At 39.7% G+C, this 9,058-nt stretch overlaps 2 long non-coding RNA genes across 2 annotated transcripts; both read right to left on the bottom strand.

Annotated features, from left to right (window-relative positions):
* Positions 1-1,180: 1,180 nt before the first annotated feature.
* LOC113900262 lies at positions 1,181-4,303 on the bottom strand. Its single transcript, XR_003513106.1, has 3 exons — positions 3,725-4,303; positions 3,361-3,398; positions 1,181-3,171 (listed from the first exon to the last, which is right to left on the bottom strand). It is a non-coding gene; the product is annotated as an uncharacterized LOC113900262 (long non-coding RNA).
* A 606-nt stretch (positions 4,304-4,909) lies between these two features.
* Positions 4,910-8,541, bottom strand: LOC113900261. Its single transcript, XR_003513105.1, has 2 exons — positions 8,428-8,541; positions 4,910-5,756 (listed from the first exon to the last, which is right to left on the bottom strand). It is a non-coding gene; the product is annotated as an uncharacterized LOC113900261 (long non-coding RNA).
* Positions 8,542-9,058: the final 517 nt, after the last annotated feature.

Genomic DNA, 9,058 nt, shown 5'->3' with positions numbered 1-9,058 from the left:
TCACTGCAGGGTTTTCCAGAGAATTAGGCGAGCACAGATGCGTGAAGAGGAGTCCCAGCACATCCATCAGTTAAGTGTGGACGCCATGATGACTGGTGCCAGCAGGAGTTACGTATCTCTTTGAAAGGACGTGCTTTCTTCCCTGGGGCCTGGGCTTGGAATCTCTTGAAAGTGGAGCCCAGGTGTCAACCCACCTGAAAAGGTAGTACTGACGTGCTGGGTGCCAGGGCATTTCTGCTGCAGAGGATGCCAGGATTCCTGTGGTTTCATCGGGTGCACCGCAGAGGTGCCGCCAACCACCAGTGAACTTTCCACAAAGACAGTTTGCTTCACACGGATCTCCATCCATAACCTTTACTGGTCTCTGTAGAGTCATTACGACCATTAGGCTGTGGACTCAGCACTGCTTTAGCTCTTAAGTTAATACAACCGAGACTTTTTTACTTTCCTATTGGGAAGGAACATGTGCCATTTTAGTGATTTCTTAGATCATTCCATAAGTAAATCAAATATTCTTTCAAGCCCAGTTATCAAAACTGTGTCCTCTGATACCACGTCTTCCATCAAACTGCAGTAATCCAGACCAACACATTTTAAACCTCTGCTATCTCCTAATACCATCCCTACTAGATAGAGTAATTAAATTTGTACTTTTTTTTTTACAAGTCGTACTCAATAAATCTGAATAAATTAACAACGCATTACTAAGACTGCTACATTAAATTTGCATAGTGCATTTAATGAATATGCAACTGCAAGTGAAAAGGTCTGCTACTGCGAACCTCCCACATTAGCATAACTACTTCCAGCATGTTTCTTAAATAATGCACTCATTTGCACATCACTGACTTGGCTAATTCTAACTTCAGTCAGGGTAGCCTTGTAATTAAGACTCTTGCTTTAATTTTTAATGAAGTTTATGTTACATCAATCCTGACAGTAATGAGGGGACATGGAAACAAAAAGGCTGCTAATAATTAAATTCACAAACCAGTTTGAGGGATAATAATTCCTGAGGAGAAATTACATGACTAATTATTAATTAAATATTCATACTATTGCACAGCCATCTCACTTAACTGCTCTTCTTGTTGGTAATAATATTGAGCTGTGGATGACTTTTGCCAACCATTCCGAGTTTAAGGTCTCTGGTTAATTTTAGTGCGCCATTAATCAATATGACACAAAAAATAAAATTGTTTTAATTGGTATCATTTTATTGTGTCTAAATATTACTACAGTTGGTTTAGTTTGTGGAGAATTAATCTAGTTAGTCGGTGCCTGTTTTATGGAAACATAAATCCAGTTTATATCCATAAACATCTAATGGCAGGACAACTTGACCTTTTTTTTTTGTAACATTACTGTTTACAGATAATTACACCAACTCTTTAAAAGGTTATTTAATAGCTTTGCATTCATCACAGTAAAATGAAAAACATGCAATATTATTTAACTCCAGCCTGTTCTGAGGAGGTCTCTAAGACCCCCATTTACCCCCGCTGAAAAGTAAGCAATATTAATGTGTGGGTTTTTAGGAAACGTATGAGCGTTTTCTTTGAATGTGTACAGATTTACTGTTTGGGTCTGGATCGGCAAATGTCTAACTCATAACTGAGATGTGATCTGATAAAGAAGAAAATGTTTATTATTGTTATAACTTCCCATTGCAAGAAAACATAAGGATGGAGGTTTTATGAGTCTGGAGATCAGAAATGGCAACAATTTCCCTACAAAATTCAGTAAACAAACATTACAAAGCCAGAGAAATTACTATGATGAGACCTAATTGGCTGCAATATTTATTGTAGACATGCTTTTTTCCCCTTCTGTTTTCAAAGCAGTATTTAGGCATCTGCATTTCTAACGAGAAAGTCCCCATCTGTAGGCAAGTTTAGCAATGACAAGAAAAGATCAACAATATTTAACTGGATAACATTAAACATTAAATTTAAACAGATCATGACATTCGTTTAAAGCTCTGATAAATTCAGAACAAGAAGCTTCACGAGACCATTATGCGTATTGTAAAATTAAATACTCATAGGAAAGGGATCATTCTATCCTGCAGGGGCCTTTGGAAATTCTGGGCCAGGGCAAACATTTTGTTTGTCTAATAATTCAAACTAGGTGATTCATCAAAGTGGACCAAGTCTATGACCGTCAACCGTGGGGCAAGGATTTCCCTCAGCTACTCTTGTCACTTTAGTGCAAACTGACAGGTTTGTAGGGCATCATTACTGGACTGGTGTGTATCAATTGCTCCGTTTTACTAAATCTTAAAAATCTTTTCAAATTTTCTTTTGTAATCTACTCGCTTAAACTAACACCTGAAGGCAATTGGAAAAGACCACTCGCCGTGAAATAATTTACAGGCACGGGTCAGTGTAAAGATGTAGGGTCTGGGTCACTGGTCTTGCTTTTTAATTCATTCATTTCAGGAAACTTTCTATGCACCTGAATGGCAGTAAGACCTCCAGACTGGGCAAAGTGAAGGCACAGAAGCAACCAGGTTCATGGGTTAAAATCTGGGGCACTGGTTCTGTTCTGGAGGAACATGCAGAGTCCTGCCTTTTTTTCAATTCATTGCTGTGTGCAAGCTATATCTGTCCCAGGTCTAGAAGATGGAGGGAACCATCCAATACCAAGGAGACCTGCTGACCGGAAAGACCCCATTATATCCTTGTAGGGATGTGACCAGAGTGCCAGAGAGGGTTAGGACTTGGAAACCAGACACACCCAGGTTTCAGTCTCCCTTGGCCTTAGTGAGCAGCTTTAATAACATCACCTCTCTCTGAACTGTGATTTCCTTTTCTGAATGGGGATGCTCATGTCACCTCAGCAGGTTGCTGTGAGAATTAGTCACATAGGCAAGTACTTAACTCTGTGCCAAGCTCATGAGGGACTATCACAAAATGCCAGTGATCCTTATCACACCATATCCTTATCATAAGGATCATCCTTATCCTTCCTTCATCCTCCCAAGGAAGACTGTCAGAAAGTTTGCCATTGGAGTCACTCCTTTGAGATAAAGAACACTGTCTCAAGGACTTCTTTTTTCTTTTCTTTTTTCAAAATGCAGACTATATACCTTGAAAGGGATTGGCAGATATCAAGTCAGCTCTGGTCACCAAAACCTTTGTGTGAGTTAATGTACCAGTTCCGTTTTTTCTGTAACAAAGACAGATAAGGCAGTACTTGAGAGGTGAGTTAGTAGAAGGAAAAGGGTTGAAGTGGAAGAGGAGGATATGGAAAGGGGAGGTGGAATTGTGAGGGGGAATATTATGTATGTTTGAGCTGTTTGATCACAAAGGTACAATAAAAGGAACTCTAAGAAAAAAAACGAAAACAAAAACCTACCTGGCGGATATGGATTCCAATGTTCCTGAGCTTCAGTCCTGTAAAATGACAACTATTAAGAGTCTGATGACCATGCATCCCCATTTTTCTAGAATGGCTTAATTTCAGTTACTCTGGTATCTCTCAGGACTTGTTTGGGGGAAGGGGGAAGAGGTAGTATGTCATAAAGTGTCTCCAGTGACAGGCCCGTGTTGTGATGGGCCAAGAAGGAAGGGCACATGGCTTCAGTAAGTATTTAATGAGCATCATCGGATACCTATCTTAAATGCCAAGTACCCCAAAGAGAAAGCCTTTTCTCCCACCTGTTTTCCCCACACTCCTTAGCAATGATTGTCCAAGAGATCACCACACACAGCTACTTTACCTGTAGCCATACCAGGGCAGGGTAGCTTGACGCAAGTTCCTGGTGTCTGGCTCTCTCAGGCCCTTTTCTAGGAAGACATGCAATGGAGAAGTAGATTCTGAGTTGGATAAATTCCAGCCCCCTCACTCTACTTGCTGTGTGACTTGGATAACTTGTTTGACCTCTCCAAGTCTCACGTGTAGATGGGGAGACCACCGTGTGCCTCCCGGCTGATGCTGAGGGTTACAGGACATCCGTGTGAAAAGGTCCAGGTAATTGTACATGGCAATCCCTTTTCTCTAGCTCAGGATCAAGCCCGATCTCCTTGTGAGGTGTAAGGACTTATTGCTGGAGGAGATTTACATATGGATTTCAACGTTCTTGAGTCTGTTTCTATAATACCACATTTACCATTTTTTTTCTTGACCAATCATCTAGGTTTTCAAGGTGAGGCTTTATTTCAATTCTGTAGTCCAGTGGTTTGTCTAAATTGTCATGAGGATTAGAAAAGTATTTGTAAAACAACAGTATCTGGCACATAGCAAGTGTAGTGCTAAGTCGCTTTAGTCATGTCCAACTCTTTGCAACCCTATGGACTATAGCCTGCCAGGCTTCTCTGTCCATGGGATTCTCCAGGCAAGAATACTGAAGTAGGTGCAAATAAATTAAAATTTCAAAACCATGAATCCAATCCATTCTTATTTGTACCCTTTCTTCATCTGTCCACATAGTCCATGATCAATAAATGGCAGACATATATACAATTTCTTACCTCTGTGCTTTTGCAAATGTGGTTCTCTTTGACTTGAGTGACTTTCTTTTTCTACTCAACCACCTGTCAAACTCCTATTCATACTTCAAAACCCAAATAAACAACTACTTCTTCCATAAAGGCTTCCTTAACATTTCTTCTCTTGTCATTACTTTTTCTGTGCTTCCTCTGTGGTGTGCCCATCCTTCTATTACATTTTGCCCTCTGGGCTATAGGTGATCTATTTTCCCTCTTCCTACAGGAGAAGGACTATGTACAGTATTTGTATCCCCAGTTCCTTGTATACTGCAGGGCACACTTGTCCCTGCTCAGATATTTGTGGACTCAAAATTGAATTCATGTGACATACAGCAATTCCATGATTATTTCATAAACATGAACATTGGAATTCCAATTTACATCTTATAGTAACACAGTAATTAATGGACAAAATGTTTCTTTCTTCTTTTTCTTTTTTTAAGAGGCCATGGTAATAAGATACAAGCAGATGTGTGAAAGTGGAATGAAGGTGGGAAAGGTGAGGAAGAGAGTGATGTGTACATTATAAACAGCAATTTCCTATAAGTTAGGATCAATGAAACATTCATTGACATCATCAGTGGTTATGCAGTAACAAATTTAAAATTCCTGTCTGAGTTTTAATTAAAAGAACCACTAAATGTCCCAAGTCAGTTGGCACATATGTACATTTTTTTCCATGGTTATAAAATTATCTGTCATGATGTTGAGCCTGAATCCAAGAGTGTTTGTAGGCTACAATGTTGACATCTTTCCTCATTAATCCAAGAACCAGAAGCTGCTTGATTGTGAAAGCAAACAACAAGTAATGATTTTAACTCAAGATGCATGGATGCTTGCTAGGAATGGACAGGTAGATTATACACTCTCAAAGCAGCTGACCAACCACCACCATCTCCTGAGCATTTATGATATGGCCAACATAGGAGATACGGGAGCCCACAGTCCACTGGCTGCACCTTTTCACGGCGAGACAAGTCTTCACAGAGGATGTCTGAAGTCAGGAAGAAATGCTGGAGTTCAGAATGAAGAGGGAAAATCACCAAAGGCTAGCATGCCCCTTTTCATCCTCTTGTCTCTGAAACATGGATCAGCTCCCTTAGATCAGTTCTCTGCCTTCTTCTCTTCTGTCAAAGACAGTCATTTGCAGAGGTGAAGAGCTCAGATCCAGGAATTTCCTGGTGGTTAGGACTTCACACTTCTATTGCAGGGAGCACCTTTTTGAGCCCTGGTTGAGGAACTCAGATCCTGCAAGCCACGGAGCTGCCAAAAAAAGAAAGCTCAGATCTAGAATCACCTTTCTCGGTTCAAATCCTAGCTCTTCCCATCATTAGCTGTGTGACCATAAACACATTACTTCATCTCTGTGTGTCATCTCTTGAATAGACATTGCTAAGAGAATAATACTTTTAGTGTAGTATCATTTTCAAATTGGAAAAAACCCTATATTCTTGTGTGAGAACAGAGAAAGAGTGGTAGGATACAAATTATATATTAACACTGAATATCTGTGAGTGGGGAAAATTGTTAATATTTTCTATATTCACCTTGATATTATTTTAAAAATCCAATAAAATAACTAACAAGAAAAGAATGGGAGACTGAGGAACTGATATCCCTTCTGTTTCTAAAGAGGATTTTTGACTGGTTCCAGGAAAAATAAACATATGATAATACTGTGAATATACACAGTAACTGTTGACTCCTGGTTTTCGGCCTGCTTGCTACAATCCCAGCCAGCTAACATGGGAGGTAGCTTGTACAGCACATGCCTTCCAGGCAACAGTTCTCTCAGTGTGTCCCAGTGACTGTGTGGAGGGAAAAATATCGGATTGAATGCAGTAAAACCAAGGGAGAAGCAACAAATCTGCAGTCTCCTGGCACATGTGGACACCCTCTTTTCACGGTTAGAAACTGTCTGTCAAGATATTGGCGCCTGTGTCTCTCACGTTCCTCTCACATTTACACATGGGATTTCTTATCATAAGGAAGGTGCCTCATTGTCAGAGCCACTGGGCAAAGGGAGTGCTCAGTGTAGCTGATGTTTTTTTAAATTAATTTTTATTGAGTATAGTTGCCTTATAATGTTGTTAGTATCTACTGCATAGCAAAGCAAATCAGCTGTATGTATACATATATCCCCTCATTTTGGGATTTCCTAGTTAGGTCCCACAGAGCACTGAGTAGACCTCCCTGTGCTATACAGTAGCTTCTCATTAGTTACCTGTTTTATAGTGTGTACATCTTAATCCCAATTCATCTTAATCCCAATCAGCTATATTCGCCCCAGTATAGCTGATATTGAAGCCAGAACCTTACTTTGCAACCTCCCATGATGTTCTTAGCCTCCTCACTCCTGGAGTCAAAAGTGTACAAATTATTCCAACTTTGCCCACCTCTCCTTGATTTGTTTATCTCTCCATAAATTGCTATGGAAATTCACACCTTTTTATAAATTTCTTAACTTAATTCATTTTATATCTACTGATCTACTTCGATCTCTTTCCTTCCTCCAATACAGTCGATTCCTACTCTGAATCCTCTCTTTGATCAATGCCATCCATACGTACACACATACAGTGTGGTCCTCCTTCCTGCTTCACTATGACAAAAGCATTTGCTGATCTTATTCATCATCTCAGTAATACCACTTGCAGTGGTTATACGTTTGATAGACTAAGTCGTGGTTTACTCAAATATCCTCTAATTGGTTGAACACGTGCATTGTTCCAACTCTCCACTGTTGGGAACGGAATTCTAAAAAATATTTTATAGCATGAAACTTTAAAGAATTTTTACTATTTATCTCCCTTTAGAACAGGGTCTAAAAAGTGAAGATGATGTTAATGTTTGATTTTCTTGGGAAAAAAGCTATACCCTCTATTAAAAATCAAGCATTTCTCAAACATATTCATGAATGTTCCAGGTTCTTCTGTAAGGGATGAGGAACAGAAATGCTTTCCTTTCAGTTAAATGATATATTCTTTTCTTTCCCCCTTCTTTCTCCTCTTTACCTTACTTTCTTATTAGAAAATCAAAACAAAACCCCAAAGCACAAACCCTAGGGGAGCACTGTCAGTGCTGTCCCTCCAATCATACAGTTATGGGCCAGTTATTTTACGTCTTTACTGGATCGTTCCCTTTGGTGTAAGCAGGCCCCCCCGTCCATGGAATCCTTCAGGCAAGAATGCTGGAGTGGGTTGCCATTTTCTTCTCCAGGGGATCGACCCAGGGATTGAACCCAGGTCTCCTGCATTGCAGGCAGATTTCCTTCCCACCAGCACCACCAGAGAAGCTCATCAATCCCATCCATTGCTAAAGGTCTTTGAATCCTTAAGCCTGTTTTTAGTCTGCTTTGACCCAGCCCTCCTTTTTCAAGTGCACCCCTCTCTGCTTTCATTATTAGCAACTAAGAATGTTCAATTTGTTGGAACTAACTAAGCTAGCAAATACATAAATAGGAAAAGGTACTCTTAAGAAAGGCGTTGGGCAAACACTTTGTCACTTTGACAAATGCTTTGTCAAAGCATTTCCTACTTCTTGCTTCTTTACCTTTTCTACTTCTACCTGGAAAGGTAAATCTTTGTTACAAAAGATTTTCTGGAGAGCTGACAAGGCTGACCTTTATAGGAAACGGTATCTCCTTTTCTTTTGCAAACGTACTCCTGTACCCCAAAAGGTTTAGGATTACATTTTCAGAATGGTCCTGCCTTTGGTAGTCTGAGATTTTGGGGCCAGGGAAATCATACCCCTTGCCCATTTTATAAGTCATGACAACAATAACAGTTTCTAATTGACAAGTATTTTATAATGAGAAAAGCACTTCTACCTGTGTTCTGCTATTTATTCTTCCATACAAGTGTACGCGTGAATTAGGTTGTATACAAGTGTTTCTTCCTACTTTATGAAGAAGCCCGAGACTCTATAGAGTTACCTGCTTAAGACATGACAGCCAGGCCTCTTGGATTTGGATTCGATGACTCCAGATTCAGTGTTTTTTTTTGTTTTTGTTGTTTTTGTTTTTTTTTTTTCTGGCATAGATTTACCTGGAAAACAACCAAATGTACTTAAGTGAACTGAATAATATGGTATTTATGAACCTTAGAAATCTTAGGAAATATGATATTCTAAATCAGAAATGTATAGTTCTTTCAAAGATTAATCAGAAAATCCTCTTGCTTTCCTCTATTAAAAATGAATCTACAGGGGACTTTTCTGGTGGTCCTGTGGTTAAGACTCCATGCTTCCACAGCAGGGGCATGGGTTTGATCCCTGGTCAGGGAACTAAGATCCCACATACTGTTCAGCATGGCCAAACATTAAAAAAAAAAAATTTTTTTTAATTCTTTTAAAATGACTCTAAATAACAAGAAAGACAAGAATAATTCACATAATTTAACTTAAAATACCTACTGAAAATTCACTGTGTGCTACCATGTGTATATGGGCTTCCCAGGGGACTCAGTGGTAAAGAATCCACCTGCCAATGCAGGAGATGCAAGAGACCGCGGTTCAGTCCCTGGGTCAGAAAGATCCCCTAGAGAAGGAAAAGGCAACCCACTCCA

Source organism: Bos indicus x Bos taurus, chromosome 10 (genome assembly GCF_003369695.1).
Source record: "Bos indicus x Bos taurus breed Angus x Brahman F1 hybrid chromosome 10, Bos_hybrid_MaternalHap_v2.0, whole genome shotgun sequence".
NCBI lineage: Eukaryota > Metazoa > Chordata > Mammalia > Artiodactyla > Bovidae > Bos > Bos indicus x Bos taurus.
The sequence above is the reverse complement of the archived record's forward strand: the minus strand, read 5'-3'. Positions and strand labels throughout refer to the sequence as shown.